The sequence below is a fragment of the Neofelis nebulosa genome, chromosome X, assembly GCF_028018385.1.
Source record: "Neofelis nebulosa isolate mNeoNeb1 chromosome X, mNeoNeb1.pri, whole genome shotgun sequence".
Classification (NCBI taxonomy): Eukaryota; Metazoa; Chordata; class Mammalia; order Carnivora; family Felidae; genus Neofelis; species Neofelis nebulosa.
The window spans coordinates 39,118,262-39,135,080 of record NC_080800.1 but is presented as its reverse complement, the minus strand read 5'-3'; the positions used below and the strand labels follow the sequence as shown (position 1 = coordinate 39,135,080).

General features: G+C 39.9%; 1 pseudogene; it reads right to left on the bottom strand.

Annotated features, from left to right (window-relative positions):
* Positions 1-469: 469 nt before the first annotated feature.
* Positions 470-8,940, bottom strand: LOC131502052 (mitochondrial import receptor subunit TOM20 homolog; annotated as a pseudogene).
* Between the last annotated feature and the right edge of the window lie 7,879 nt (positions 8,941-16,819).

The window sequence follows — 16,819 nt, the reverse complement described above, 5'->3', positions numbered from 1 at the left end:
TCTCCCTCTGCCCCTCCCTGCTCACACTCTGTCTCTCTCTCTCTCAAAAATAAACATTAAAAATTTTTTTGTTTAAATAAAAATCTTTGCTGTGTGTGTGTGTGTGTGTGTGTGTGTGTGTGTGAACTACAAGAGTGACTTTGGCAGCCAGGAAGCTGACTGGGAGGCTGTTGCCAGAGAAGAGATTGACGGTTTGGATTAATGTAATGTCAGTGAGGTAGTGAGGTTGGTGAACAGTGGATAGAGTCGTGACATGTTAACGACGTCAGGGATGAAGGAGAAGAAGAAGTCCGAATCAGGACTGGGTCATTTTGACGGCGGGGTACACGGTGTTGTCGCTCATTGTGCCAGGACGCACCAGAGAAAAATCCAATTTGAGGGGGGGAATATCGACAGCTCTGCCTCGGGCATGCTAAATTAGAGGGTCTGGGAAATGGGGTAAGTGGAGAGGTTGATAAGGCAAACTGGATTAGCTGGTCTGAATCTCAGCAGAATGGTCTGGGCTGGAGATGGGTACTTGAGAGTTATCAGAGTATGGACGGTAAATGTACGCTCAGACAAAATTGCCCAGAGGGAGCATGATGTCTGAGAACCGTAGTGCCTGGCACGTGACTAACTGCAATTTTCATAGCACAGCGTTCCCTGACGTGCAATGACCTGCACGTGCTAAAGTGCACAGTTCAATAAGTTGACGTGTGCGCACACCTGTGAAATATCACCCCAGTCAAGATCATAGATTTTCCCCAAATTTCCTCAAGGTCCTTGGCGATCCCTCCCTTCCACACTTCCCCGTTGTAGGGGAGGGAAAGTACTTTTCCCTCTACCCTTCTGAGTTCTTGGCGGAGACCTCCCCTTCCCCCTCCCCCCCCCCCCCCCCCCCCCCGTAACACAAGGTTAACAAGAGAAAAACGGAGGTTGACTCGTATGAGTGCCTTGGGTATACATGAGAGATACCCAGGAAAACTGAGTGATTCTCCAAGGTGACCTAAATCACGACCTCAAGTATCATCTTCAGCTAAAGATATAGGAAGGATGTGTGTGTGGGTGGGAGCGGTGACCAGGAAAAAGCACCATAAACCAGAGCAAGGTGGTTAATGTGGCTTTAAATCAGCGCCTTCCCCATTGATAAGTTTCTGGACGTGGAATGATCCTCTTTCTGGTACGGAGAGGGAGGCATCCTCCCAAATGGAGATTTCCCTTTTGAATATAAACGTTTCTTACAAAAGGGTAACTCCTACACTGTTTTCAGAGCTTCCCCTGTGTCTGCTGTTTCTCAAAATTATCAGCTCAAAATAATTCTTAATATCAGAGGGGCATAATTTGCCCATCTTCACCATCCCCCATACCCAAGGCAACCACTGAGCTCCTTCCTGTCACCATCAAAAAGTTAGCATTCTCTCGAATTTTATGTAAGTGGAATTATACAACACGTACTTTTTTTGGCCTCGTTTCTTTCACTCAGCATAATTATTTTGAGATTTCATCCATGTTGTTGCATGTACCGATATTTTATTATGTTTTATTGCCAGGTAGTATTCCATTGTATGGATATGTCATATTTTAGTCCATTCTCAAGTAAAGCTGCTATGAACATTCATGTACAAGTCTTCTTATGAATATATGCCTTCATTTCCCTTAGGTAAATGTCTAGGAGTGGAGTGGCTGGATCCTATGGTTGATGTTTAACTTTTTGAATAATCGCTGTGGACAGGAAAAGTAATTTTCCCTCTACCCTTCTAGATTCTTGGCTAAGACTCCCCCGCTCCCCACAGCCCCATAAAAAGACAGATTAATAGGAGAAACACAAGTTCAGTAACGTCTGTGTACCTCCTGTAGACATGGGAGAGACCCTCTGAAATGGCCCAAGCCCCTACCTTAAATATCCATCTCTAGGTAAAGACAAATGATATTGGTGGGGGGGGGGAGCAGTTTGGGGAGGTTACCAGGAAAAGCATAGTAAACAAGGGTAAGGTTTCTGCAGATTTAAGTCGTTGCCTTCCACATTGGTAGGAGTTTCTAGACATTTGGAGTCATTCTCCCTGGTACAGAGAGGAGGGCACCCTTACAAATGGACATTTCCCTTGTACATGTAAATGTTTCATACAGAAGGGTCACTTCTACTCAGTTTTCAGGGTTTCCCCTGTGTCTGCTGTTTCTTAAAGATAAACAGCTTAAGGGGCATCTGGGTGGCTCAGTTGGTTAAGCATCCAGCTCTTGGTTTCGGCTCAGGTCATGATCTCACGGTTTGTGGGATCGAGCCTCACGTCAGGCTCCACGCTGACAGCACAAAGTCTGCTTCGGATTCTTTCTCTCCCTCTCTCTCTGCCCCTCCCCAGCTCTCTCATTCTCTCTCTCTCTCTCTCTCTCAATAAAAAAATAAAAATAAAAAATAAGCAGCTTAAAATAATCAGTGTGCCAAAGAGGCATAATTGCGGGTGACAAATTCTGCTTTCCTTCATTGCCAAGCTGTTTTCCAAAGTTACTATGCCATTTTCCTGCTCTTCCAATATTGCATAAAGTCCTTGTTCCTCCACATTTTTGCCAATACTTGGTGTGGTCAATCTTTTCAACTTTAGCCATTCTAATAGATGTGTAGGAGTTTCTCATTATAGTTGTTTATCTTTTTTTTTAAAGTTTATTTATTTTGAGAGACAGAACAAGCAGGGGAGAGTCAGAGAGAGCATCCCACGCAGGCTCCACACTGTGAGCACAGAGCCCAACGTGGGGCTGGAGCCCACAAACCATGAAATCATAACCTGAGCTGAAATTGAGAGTCAGATACTTAACTGACTGAGCCACCCAGGCGCCCCAAGGTTTGAGAGTTCTTTATCTGTTCCAGATACAAGTCCTTTACCAGATCTATGATTTCCAAATATTTTCTTCCAAAATGTGATGGTCTTTCATTCTCTTAACAAGGTCTTTGGACAAAATTTTAAATTCTGATTAAGTCTGTTTTATCAATTTATTCTTTTATGGATTCTTCTGCTGGTGTTATATCTAATAAATGTTTGCTTAAACCAAGGTCATAAAGGTATTTTCCTGTTTCCTTCTAGAAGTTTTATTTTTATTTTTTTAAAGATTCTTTTTTTAATGTTTCTTTATTCTTGAGAGAGAGAGAGAGAGAGAGAGAGAGAGAGAGCGAGCTTGAGCAGGGGAGGGGCAGAGACAGACAGGGAGACACAGAATCTGAAACAGGCTACAGGCCCCGAGCTGTCAGCACAGAGCCTGACATGGGGCTGGAACTTATGCACCGTGAGATCATGACCAGAGCCAAAGTTGGATACTCAGCCAACTGAGCCACCTGGGTGCCCCGATCACTGTAGCTTTCTAATAAGTCCTTCTTGCATGGTAGTTTTGGGTATTCTAGATCTTTTGCATTTCCATATGAATTTTAGAATAAGCTTGTCAATCCTAAAATCCTGCTAGGTTTTTGACTGGGCTTGTACTGAACCTACAGATCAATTTGGCATCTTAATATATTGAGACTTCTGACCCATGAACGCAGTATATCATCCCATTTATTTAAGGCTTCAATTTATCTCAGCAACATTTTATAGTTTTGGTGTATGGGTATTACACGGATTTGACAGATTTCTCCCTATATTTCATGTTTGTTAATGCTAATGTAAATGGTAATTTTTTTTAAATTTTATTTTCTGATCATCGGTTGCTAAAAGATAGAAATATAACTGTTTTTTGTACATCGATCCTTGTATCTGTCAAACTTAATAAACACATGTATCTGTCTTGTGGCTTTTTGTATAGGTATCATCAGATTTTTTTACATAGACATCCACACAGATAATTAGATTTTTCACACAGGTCTTAGTCTATGAATAAAGTTTTACCTCTTCGTTTGAAATCTGGATTCTTTTATTTCCCTTTTCTTATCTTATTGCACAGACTGGTACAGTGTTGAACAGGAAGTGTTACTGAATTTAAGGGGAAAGAATACAGTCTTTCACCATTAAGTATGATGTTAGCTGTAGGGTTTCGGTAGACACCCTTCATCGGGTAGAGGAAGCTCCCTTCTATTTCGACTTGGCTGAGAGATTTTATCAGGAATGGATATTGGATTTGGTCACATGCTTTCACTACATCTATTGAGATGACTATGTGATTTTTCTTTCAAAATTTTGTCAATATAGTAAATGACAATTCATTTTGTTTTTTTTTAAATATTTATTTATTTTTGAGTGAGAAAGAGCATGAGCGGGGAAGGAGCAGAGAGAGAGAGGGAGAGAGAGAGAATCCCAAGCAAGCTCCGCGATGTCAGCACAGAGCCCGACGTGGGGCTCAATCCCACAAACCATAAGATCACGACCTGAGCTGAAATCAAGACTCGGAGGCTTAACTGACTGAGCCACCCAGGTGCCCGTAAATGACAATTAATGTCTTTTAAGATTAAATTCACATAACAGAAAATTAACCATCTTAAAATGTAAAATTCCATGACATTTAGTACATTTGCCATATTGTACAACCACCACTTCCGTTTAGTTCCCAAACATTTCCTCACCCCCAGAGGAAACACCATACCCATAAAGCAGTCACTTCTGATTCCAGCCCCTGGGAATTACCAATCTGCTTTCTGTCTCACTTTACCTATTCTAAATATTTCATATAAATGGGATCATACAATATGTGACCCTTTGAGTCTGACTTCTTTCACTTAGCATAATGTTTTTGAAGTTCTTTCACTTAGCATGTTTTTGAAGTTCACCCATGAAACTCATGAAACTCGAACTCATGAAACCCGAGATCATGACCTGAGCTGAAACCGAGACTCAAAAGCTTAACTGACTGAGCCACCCAGGCGCCCCAGTTGGGTCTTGTTTTTTTTATCCAATTTGGCAGTTACTGCCTTTTAATTGATGTATTTAGATTCCTTGCATTTAATGTAGTTATTGATAAGGTCAAATTTAAACGTATTGTCTTGCTATTTGTCTATGTTTTTGTTCCCTTCCCCCCTCCCCTTATTTTGGATTAATCAAAAATGTTTGATTCCATTTTATCTCATTGTCAGGGAGGAAAAACTTTTCTTTTACTCTCTTGTGTTTAAGACTTGGAGGCCTTCAAATAAAAATGAGAAAGACAGATTAGTAAGAGAAAAAACAGATTTAATGATAGACTCACACAAAGAAACGTGACCCAAGTTGGTGGTTAGAATTTGGGGCTTATTTACTATTTAATAGTGGACGGGGAGGGACACAAGGACACTTCGGAGAGACCAAATGTCTTTCTTAGAAGTGGGGGGCAGGGAGAAAGAGCCCTTGTAGAAAAACAAATGACTTTTTGGAAAGATAAATAGGCCCTTAGGAGAATAGATAGGAGATATGATAGTTTGGTTACAATGTCTGTTTGGGTGTGGTGCTAACTTCGTTCCAGAAAGAGAAGATTAGAGTTGTTCCCTGGAAGGGGATTTATGACAATTGACTTCTTTGGAAGGTTTTGTTTTTAGGCAAATAAGGGATTTCAGGAACTCAAATGCCTTCAGCTCCAATGAATTTTTTATGCCACGGTGGCTTATTCTGGACCTCTTCCCTATAACTCTTCAGTTTGTTATTTAATTGGTTGTTTCAGTGTTTATAGTACGTACTTTTCACTTGGCACAATGTACCTTCCAGTAACGGTATAATACATATCGTATCATATCGGATAGTATAAGAATCTTTTTTTTTAAATGCTTATTTATTTTTGAGAGACAGTGTGAGTGGGGGAGGGGCAGAGAGAGAGAGGGAAATACAGAACTCGAAGTGCGCTCCAGGCTCTATGCGGTCAGCAGGGCTCGAACTCACGAACCATGAGATCATGACCTGAGCCCAAGTTGGATACTTAACTGACTGAGCTATCCAGGTGTCCCAAGAATCTTAAAAACAACAACAAATATATATATATACGTAATATATATATACATATATATATATGTATATATATATATGTATATATATATATAATTTATATATATATATGTATATATATAATTTATATATATATAATTTATATATATGTATGTATATATACTTTTATTTCACCCCAATTAAGCTCTGTGCTGTTATATACTTTACTTTTACAAATGTTATAAACTCCACACTATATTGCTATTTTTAACAGTCAATTATCTTTTAAAGAGATTTAACTAACAAGAAAGAAACCATAGATTTATACACACAGTTGCCATTTCCTGTGCTTTTCATTCCTTTGGGCAGATGATTATTTCCATCTGGTATCATTTTTCTTCTGCGAGAAAGACTTCCTTTAACAGTTCTTGTAGTACAGGTCCACTGGTGATGAATTATTTTGCTTTTTAAAAAAATAAGTCTTAAAATGTCTCCCTTTTTGCCTTCATTTTTGAGAGATATTTTCACAGGGTATAAATGTCTAAGTTGAAAGTATTTTCTTGCTGTATTTGAATACATCACTCTCCTCACTTCTGTATTATGTTGTTTCACATGAGAAATGTGTCCATTTTCCCCCCTTTTTATGTAATGTGTCTGTTTTTCTTTGACTAATTTTTTTTAATTTTTTTTCTTCTTCTTTTTTTTAACTTTTTTTTTTTAACATTTATTTATTTTTGAGACAGAGAGAGACAGAGCGTGAACGGGGGAGGGTCAGAGAGAGGGAGACACAGAATCTGAAACAGGCTCCAGGCTCTGAGCTGTCAGCACAGAGCCCGACGCGGGGCTCGAACTCACGGACCGCGAGATCATGACCTGAGGTGAAGTTGGCCGCTTAACCGACTGAGCCACCCAGGCGCCCCTTCTTTGACTAATTTTAACACTTTCTACTTACCACTGGTTTTAAGAAATTTGTTTATGATGAGACTTGAGTTAATTTCATTGAGCTTCTTGGATCTGTAGACTTATAGTTTCCATAAAATTTCAAAAAGTTTTGGCCATGTTTTCTTCAACTGTTCCCCTATCTCTTCTCCATTGGTGGTTCCCATTACATATATATTAACCTTCTTAAAGTTGTCCCACAGCTCAGTGATGCTCTGTTCATCTTTTTCATTCTTTTTTTCCCCCTGGTATGGTTCATTTTGGATACTGTTTTTTTTTTTTTTTTTTTTTTTTTTTTAATATTTTTTTTCAACGTTTTTTATTTATTTTTGGGACAGAGAGAGACAGAGCATGAACAGGGGAGGGGCAGAGAGAGAGGGAGACACAGAATCGGAAACAGGCTCCAGGCTCCGAGCCATCAGCCCAGAGCCTGACGCGGGGCTCGAACTCATGGACCGCGAGATCGTGACCTGGCTGAAGTCGGACGCTTAACCGACTGCGCCACCCAGGCGCCCCTGGATACTGTTTTTTGAAAGGTCTTCAAGTTCACTAATAATTTTTTTTGCAATATCTAATTAACCATATCCATAATATTTTTCATCTCATGTATGGTAGATGATGTTGGATTTGGATTTGTTTATATCTTCCACATCTCTACTTAACATATTTAATTTTTTCCTGTAGCTTCCTGTACTTAAGGACTATAGTTATAATAATGGATTTCATGTCATTGTCTACTAATTCTATCATCTATGCAATTTCTATGTCACTTTCAATTGACTGATTTTTCTCCCCATTATGAATAATATCTTCCTGCTTGCTAATTTTTTATTAGATCTCAAATATTTTGGCTTTCAACTTGTGGGTGCTGAATATATATATTTTTTTAATCCCTCAAAAAATTTTTTTTAATTTTTTTTACATTTTATTTATTTTTGAGAGAGATAGGGAGACAGAGCACAAGTGGGGGAGCAGAGAGAGAGGGAGACACAGAATCCAAAGCAGGTTCCAGGCTCTGAGCTGTCGGCACAGAGCCCGACGCAGGGCTCGAACTCATGAACCGTGAGATCATGATCTGAGCCAAAGTTGGATGCTTAACTCACTGAGTCACCCAGGCACCCCAGTCTCTCAAAGATTTTAATGTTCAGTCTTCATAAACAAAAAGAAGTTTCCATCTAGTTTAAAAAAATGTGCATTAAAAAAATTAGTTTAAAAAAATGTGCATTCTTCAGCTTTCTCCTACACTTTTTTTGCCTATCTTTCAAAACTGAACACTGAGTATTTTTAACATAAATAATGTGATGTCATATGTACATTTTAATTGCACATTTTAGTAATAAATCCATACTTTGGTAACTCATAGTGTATTTATAAGATGAAAAGCTTTCAATCAAAATATACTTTTCACTGGAAGAATAAATAAAACAGACAAACGGATCTGCACAAAGTAAAAATTATTTGCCCTTCTTCCCCCAGAGCTGTTCATCTTCTGAGTTCAGATTTTAAAAGTATTTAAAAATTTTTTTGTCATCGTTCATTTATTTTTGAGAGAGAGAGGGTGCAAGCTGGGGAGGGGGCAGAGCGAGAGGGAGACAGAGAATCCAAAGCAGGCTCAGGCTCCGAGCTGTCAACACAGAGCCCAGTGTGAGGCTCCAACCCCACCGACCGTGAGATCACGACCTGAGCCAAAGTTGGATACTTAACCGACTGAGCCATTCAGCCGTCCCAAAAGTATTTTTAATTGGGATGATGATGTTGACTTTTGTCTCGCACTCCACATCGTCTTCAGCTAAGCTCTGAGCACTTACAATTCTCTAATTGTCGGAAGCTTGGTCAGTGGCTGCTGTGGCTGTCCACACACAGCGAGTGCATTTGTCAGATGATCTCTACCCTTCTCGTATTCATCTCGGGTTAGCGACTGTTCACCAAGTTGTATTTCTTCAAGGAAGAATCTTTCTGAACAACTGCCTCATCGTTAAGGTCCGGTGACCGGGAAAGTCCAACTCTCTCTTTGGCAACTTATTGTTTCTTTCTTTGTTCTTGAAGCCTGTTCTTAAGTTGGGGCCACTCTGTCTCTGGCAGTTGGCATATATATAGGACTCCGTGAAAAGAGCCCCAGAGACCCCTGCAGCGATGGTGATGTTCTGGCTCACCATCTTCTCTCGAATGAGGAGCAGGGGTGAATCTGGTGACATTGGGATCCTGGTGAAGAAGCAGGACCACCCCACTCCCGCCTCCCACTGGACCCTTGCTTGCCACAAGGGATGCAGAAAAACCTATATTTGTGATCTTATCAACATTCTTGAGCTTTGTTTGGAGGTTGATTAAGTTATCGGGAAACATTTTTTTTATCCTCTCGAGTAATTCCTTTAAGCTTTGTTAGGACCAAAGCAACCTTTGATGTAGGGCTAATTATGTCACGATACTGAGGCAAAACCATTCTGAGTACTCGACCCAATTCCCCATCATCATTAACAAAGCTTTCTACTCTGAGTGGTGAGAACAAGAATGTGATATGTAGAATTCTAAGATGACCCCTAATCACCCACACCTTTATATAATCCCCTCCTCACTGAGTATGGATAAGAACTGTGAATATGGAGGGGTAGTCACTCCCATGATCAAGTTATGTTATACTGCACAATTGATACCAAAAAAGGCTGATAACCCTGGGTGAGTCTGGCCTAATCGGATGAGCCCTGAAAAAGGACTAGGTTCTTGCTGACAAAAGAAATTTGATGCAGGGGGTACCTGGGTGGCTCAGTCAGTTAAGCATCTGACTCTTGATTTTGGCTCAGGTCATGATCTCACAGTTCACGAGATCAAACCCTGAGTTGGCTTCTGTGCTGACAGCACAGAGCCTGCTTGGGATTCTCTCCCTCTCTCTCTCTCTCTCTGTCTCTCTCTCTCTCTGTCTCTCTGCCCTCCCCCACTCGTGCTCGCTCTTGTCCTCTCAGAATAAATAAATAAACATAAAAATGAAAACGTAACTTTGATGCACAAGAGGGATTCAACATGAAGGAAATTCTCCCTTGTGGGTTTTGAAATGGAGAAGGCCACATGGTAAAGACCTGGAATTAGCTGCTAAGATGAGGAGGGCAGCCAGGACTGGCAGCCAGTGAAAAAATGAACGATGACAAATCCTAACCAGTGAAACATCCTAACAACTGCAAGGATCTAAATTCTGGCAACAACAAATGAGCTTGGAAGCGGATTCAGCCTGAGTCTCCAGAAAGCAACCCAGGCCATCCAACCTCCTGGCATCAGCCTGTGGCACCGTGAGCAGAGGACCCAGGTAGTCCACCTTCAGACGTCGGGCTTGAAGACTGTGAACTTGTCAATGGGTTTTATTTTAAGCCACTACGTATGTGGTGATCTGGGACACGGCAGTTGACAGTTGCTACAAGGAACCATCCTTGGCCTTGTGTGACCTCTGAGAACTTGTTTTGTTCATGTTACTCTTTTGGTTTATTCGTTTTCTGGCCTCAAGCATTTCTCTCATGTGCATACACTGATCCAGACTCAGCGGAAGACTGAAGCAGAACCTTCTATACATCTTTGGAGTTCTATTTTGTGGTTTTCTCCTTTCTGACTCTCTGCCTTGAGAACTCTAGTCTCCTTGACCTCTCTGAACACCAAGCTCTGTCTGCTTCACTCAAGCAGGCTGCTAGGCCTTGCCTGAAATCCTTCTTCTTGTATTTCGAAACTCTCCAGGCTGTAAACCGGGAAATAATAGAATTCCTCACGCTTGTTTTCTTTGCTTTTCTTGTTTCCTTTGTAAATATTTATTGATTTTGAGAAAGAAAGCATGATCAGGGGAGAGGGAGAGAGAGAAAGAATCCCAAGGAGGCTCGACCTCACAAACAGTGACATCATGACCTGAGCCAAAATCGAGTCGGAAGCTTAACCGATGGAGACACCCAGGCGCCCCTCATTTGTTTTCTATCTCTCTGAGATCACCGCCCTTTGTTGGTTGTCTAGTGTCTTTAAAACCATAGCTTCACATATTTTATTTATTTATTTATTTATTTATTTATTTATTTATTTTTTTAATATATGAAATTTACTGTCACATTGGTTTCCATACAACACCCAGTGCTCATCCCAAAAGGTGCCCTCCTCAATGCCCATCACCTACCCTCCCCTCCCTCCCACCCCCCATCAACCCTCAGTTTGTTCTCAGTTTTTAAGAGTCTCTTATGCTTTGACTCTCTCCTACTCTAACCTCTTTTTTTTTTTTCCTTCCCCTCCCCCATGGGTTTCTGTTAAGTTTCTCAGGATCCACATAAGAGTGAAACCATATGGTATCTGTCTTTCTCTGTATGGCTCATTGCACTTAGCATCACACTCTCCAGTTCCATCCACGTTGCTACAAAGGGCCATATTTCATTCTTTCTCATTCCCACGTAGTACTCCATTGTGTATATAAACCACAATTTCTTTATCCATTTGTCAGTTGATGGACATTTAGGCTCTTTCCATAATTTGGCTATTGTTGAGAATGCTGCTATAAACATTGGGGTACAAGTGCCCCTATGCATCGGTACTCCTGTATCCCTTGGGGAAATTCCTAGCAGTGCTACTGCTGGGTCATAGGGTAGGTTTATTTTTAATTTTCTGAGGAACCTCCACACTGCTTTCCAGAGCGGCTGCACCAATTTGCATTCCCACCAACAGTGCAAGAGGGTTCCCGTTTCTCCACATCCTCTCCAGCATCTATAGTCTCCTGATTTGTTCATTTTGGCCACTCTGACTGGCGTGAGGTGATATCTGAGTGTGGCTTTGATTTGTATTTCCCTGATGAAGAGCGACATTGAACATCTTTTCATGTGCCTGTTGGCCATCCGGATGTCTTCTTTAGAGAAGTGTCTATTCATGTTTTCTGCCCATTTCTTCACTGGGTTCTTTGTTTTTCGGGTGTGGAGTTTGGTGAGCTCTTTATAGATTTTGGATACTAGCCCTTTGTCTGATATGTCATTTGCAAATATCTTTTCCCATTCCGTTGGTTGCCTTTTAGTTTTGTTGGTTGTTTCCTTTGCTGTGCAGAAGCATAGCTTCACATATTTTATCTGTTTTTTATTTTGTTGTTCCAAGGCAAAAGTAGAAGATGTCACTTTTTTAGTACCGTTATAGAGTTCTATAATTTTTAGTTAGTAGTGTTCTAATTTGTATTTTAAAAAAAATGCTTTTTAATGATTATTTTTGAGAGAGAGAGAGAGAGAGAAAGAGACAGAGAGTGAGCGAGGAGGGGCAGAGAGAGAGGGAGACACAGAACCCGAAGCAGGCTCCAGGCTCCGAGCCATCAGCACAGAGCCCGACGTGGGGCTCGAACTCAGGAACCGGGAGATCATGACCTGAGCCGAAGTTGGACGCTTAACCGACCGAGCCACCCAGGTGCCCCCTAATTTCTGCTTTAAAAATAAGTACCTTGTGGGGTGGTTTTTTTTAATTTGACTTTTAAAAATTCAGCATTTATTTGCCTCAACCTTTCAGAGGTATCGTGGATGCTATTATTGATTTCACATTAGTTGTACTGTCTTAGTCTGGCTTCACCTAAGAGCAGATTCTAAGATTAAGGCTTGTGGGCAGGTAATTTACCTCGAAATATTTCCGAAAGCAGATGTACATAAAAAGGAAGCAGAACTGAGAAGGAGGAAAAGAACCAATCCAAGTACAAACAGAGCTGGCCACCACTGTAGAAAAATTGGTGTCGAACGCAACTGGGATCTTTTGTAAAGTGTGAAGGAAATGAGTCTCAGAACTGTCTGTTCAGGAACCAAAGGGAAAATCATTTATCCATTGTCTCCTGTTGTCCAGTGGTCAAGAGTGGCCCTATGAGTATTAAACTCCGTCACATTTTCTGGCTGTCTATGGGCGAATGCACAGAGAGTTCCTACTGATAGAGTCAGAAAAGCCTCAGGGAAGAAAATGGAACATGTAGAACACTAACAATATAATCTATTACTAGTTTTTAACAGTCTCAAATTGATACGCATGCAATTTGTAGCAGCCTCAAGTTGTAAGAACACTAAGGACCCCTAGGAAGTGATAAGACGGAGCCACTGAAGGTAATGCACCCAAATCAGCAACAATATTCTTGGCATGATATTTTTCCAGCTCTATGGAATGTATAATTGACACATAACATTGTAGAAGTTTAAGGTGTTAATTTGATACATTTATGTATTGCAAAATGATTACCACCGTAGCATTAGCGAACACCTCCATCACATCACATAATGACCATCTCTTTTGTATAGTTAGAACATTTAAGATATACTCCCTTTGCAACTTTCAAGTATATGATATGCTATTGTTAACTGTAATCACCAGGCTGTACTTTAGATCCTTAGAACTTATTCATCTTACAACTGTAAGTTTGTATCATTTGACCAACATGTCCCCATTTCTCCCACCCCCTAACTCCTGTTAATTGCTACTCTGTTTCTATGAGTTGATCTTTTAAAAACTTCCACGTATAAATGAGATCATACAGTGTTTGTCTTTCTCCGTTTGACTTATTTCACTTAGCATAGTGCCCTCAAGTTTTATCCATATTGTCATAAATGGCAGGATTTCCTTCTTTCTCATGGCAAAGGATAATTATCTATCTATCTATCTAGATATAGATATAGATATAGATATAGATGGATATATATGGATATATATATATATATCTGTGTGTATATATATATATATCCTCATATACATATATGTATATACACATATATATACATAATATAAGGATATATAGATATATACAAGGATATATATATATCCATATATATATGGATATATCTATATATCTATACCTATCTATCTATCTATCTATGGATATATATAAATAGATAGGTATATATCCATTCATCCACTGATGGACACACTGAGGTTATTTCTATGTCTGAGCTGTTGTGAATAATGCTGTAATGAACATAGGAGTGCAGATATATCTTTGAGATCCTGCTTTCATTTTAGAGTAATAATTTTTTAAGTGTATTTATTTTGAGAGAGAGAGAGCAAGCATGGGAGGGGCAGAAAGGGAGGGAGAGAGAATCCCAAGAAAGCTCTGTGCTCTCTCTCAACACAGAGCCTGACACAGGGCTCAATATCACGAACTGTGAGATTACGAGCTGAGCTAAAATCAGGAGTCAGATGGTTAACCAACCGAGCCACCCAGGTGCCCTAGAGTAATCATTTTTAAAATCATTATTCTTAGAGTTCTGTTTGTGGCAAAGAGGTAGTAAAAGGGTCCAGAGTTATCCTTCCTGACTACAGCAACTAAAAAACAGGCAAAATATATGAAACAATGCCTTTCAAGACATTGGATTTTAGGCAATGGAAGAAGAATGGTATGTGACAGAAAACAAATGTAATGAACCCACTATTGCCCCAAGATTACTGCCTTGAGAAAGTTCCTGGACTATGGCACAGGAAGAGGGAAACCAAGTAGCATATGGTGGGCTTCCTGACTAGAGGAGATGGGACCAAGAGTCCAGGAATACAAATGGAGGTAGAGTTCACAGGACAGATTATTTGAAGGAAGAGAACTATACAGATTTAGAACTTCAAAGATCTTCAGAATACCCCTTGAGTATTCAGCTGAGAACTGAGCCATGCATATGGACAAGGAAACTACCCACGATTGGGGAAAAGTCATTTGAAAGGATTAGAGGAAATGGTACCTATTGTACACACATGGCTAGTAATAGTACCTGTGTTCAACAACCTGACTGCGAGGTCTCACACTTCATGGAATGATGTATTCAGAAGGTTCCTGCCTCAGTAATGAGGAATAATTAACTCAAGATTAAACGTGATTCCTATCTCACCTAACAATTTTTGTAAGCAAGACCTAAAAGAATCCAACTGTTTCCAAGCAATTTAGCTATGTCCCAGAAAAAAGCCTAAGAATATTTATAAGAATACATAAATATCCAGCACCCAAAAAGGGAAAATTCACAAGGTCTTGCATCCAATAAAAAACTAGCAGGCATGCAAAGAAAAGGAAACTTCAACTCACATTGAAGGAACAAAGAAATTTGGGGCACCTGGTGGCTCAGTCGGTTAAGTGTCCGACTTCAACTCAGGTCACGATCTCGCGGTCCGTGAGTTCGAGCCCCGCGTCGGGCTCTGTGCTGATGGCTCAGAGCCTGGAGCCTGCTTCCGATTCTGTGTCTCCCTCTTTCTCTGCCCCTCCCCCATTCATGCTCTGTCTCTCTCTGTCTCAAAAATAAATAAACGTTAAAAATAAATTTAAAAAAAAAAATAGAAACTGATGCAGACTGACAGATGTTAGTTATAATTAGCAGACAAGGACAATCAAACAGTTATTATTACTATTTTACATATGATCAAAAAGTTGAGAGACATGGAAGATGAAACTCAAACTTCCATTGATAAAAACTACAGTGTGTGAGGTGAAATGAAAAATATAATGAATAGGATTAATTAGATCTTCTGCAGATTAGACTTTGCAGAAGAAAAGATTAGTGAACTTGAAGAAAGAGCAATAGAATTTATCCAAAATGAAATACAAAGAATAAAAATATTGGGAACAAAGTTAACGGGATGTCAGTGAGCTGTGGAACAACTTACAGAACTCTAATGTGCAATTATAATAGCAGATAGAGAAATAATGGCCTAAAGAATTCCAGGAACACCTGGATGGCTCAGTTGGTTAAGCATCTGACTCTTGACTTTGGCTCAGGTCATGATCTCACGGTTTGTGAGTTCAAGCCCCGCACTGGGCTCTGTGCTGACACTATGGAACCTGCTTTGAATTCTCTCTCTCTCCCTCTGTCTTTGCCCCTCCCCACCTCGTGCTGGTGCTCTCTCTCTCTCAAAAATAATAAATAAACTTAAAAAAATAAAGAATTCCAAATTTTATGAAGATAAATAACATATGGATGTAAGAATCTTAAAAAGAAACCCTAAGGGGTGCCTGGGTGGCTCAGTTGGTTAAACGTCCAACTTTGGCTAGGGTCATGATCTCACGGTTCATGAGTTCGAGCCTTGCATCAGGGTCTGTGCTGACAGCTCAGAGCCTAGAGCCTGCTTTAGATTCTGTGTCTGCCTCTCTCTCTGCCTTTCCCCTGCTCATGCTCTGTTTCTCTCTCTCTCAAAAATAAACATTAAAAAAATTTAAAAATCTAGAGAGCTTAAAAAATTAAAATAAAATAATTAAAAGAAAAAGAAAAGAAAAAGAAACACTAAGTACAATAAACATGAAGCAAACGATACCAAGGAATACCATAAATGTCTCAAAACCAGATATAGAGTGAAAATCTTAAAAGAAGCCACAGAAAAATGACACATTTTGCACAGAGGAACAACAATGTAAGGATTTTAGTAGATTTTTCATTGGAAACCATGCAAGCAAGAACGTAATAGACCAATATCTTTATTTTTACACTTACACGAATGTTTATAGCAGCATTATTCACAATAGCCAAGAAATGAACACAACCCAACTATCCATTAACAGATGAATGGATAAACAAATTGTAGTGTAAACATAGAGTGGAATAGTATCCAGTCATAGGATGAGGTACCGACACATGGTCCAATGCGAATGAACCTCAAAAACATTATGCTAAGTGAAAGAAGGCCAGTGGAAAAGGTCAAATGTTGTGTGATGTCATTCATGTGAAATATCTAGAATAGATAAATCTATAGAGGCAGAAAGCAGAGTAGACTGGAGGGAGGGAGGAATGGGAAGTCGTTGCTCGTTGGATACACGGTTTTCTTTTGGGGTGACAAAACTGTTCTGGAACAAGGTAGTGGTGGTAGTTGTACAACAGTACGAATGTGCTAAATGCCACAGACTTTTGCACTTTGAAATGATTAATAGTATGTTAGGTGAATTTCACCTCAATAAAGATATATCAGCTGACCATGGACTAGAAAACTCAGTATCATGAAGGTGTGAACTCTCCCCAGTTGATACACGCATTTAATGCAATTCCTATCAACATTTCCACAAGACTTTTTGTAGCGATAGGCAAGATTATTCTAAAGTTTGTATGGAATTGGAAAGGAAC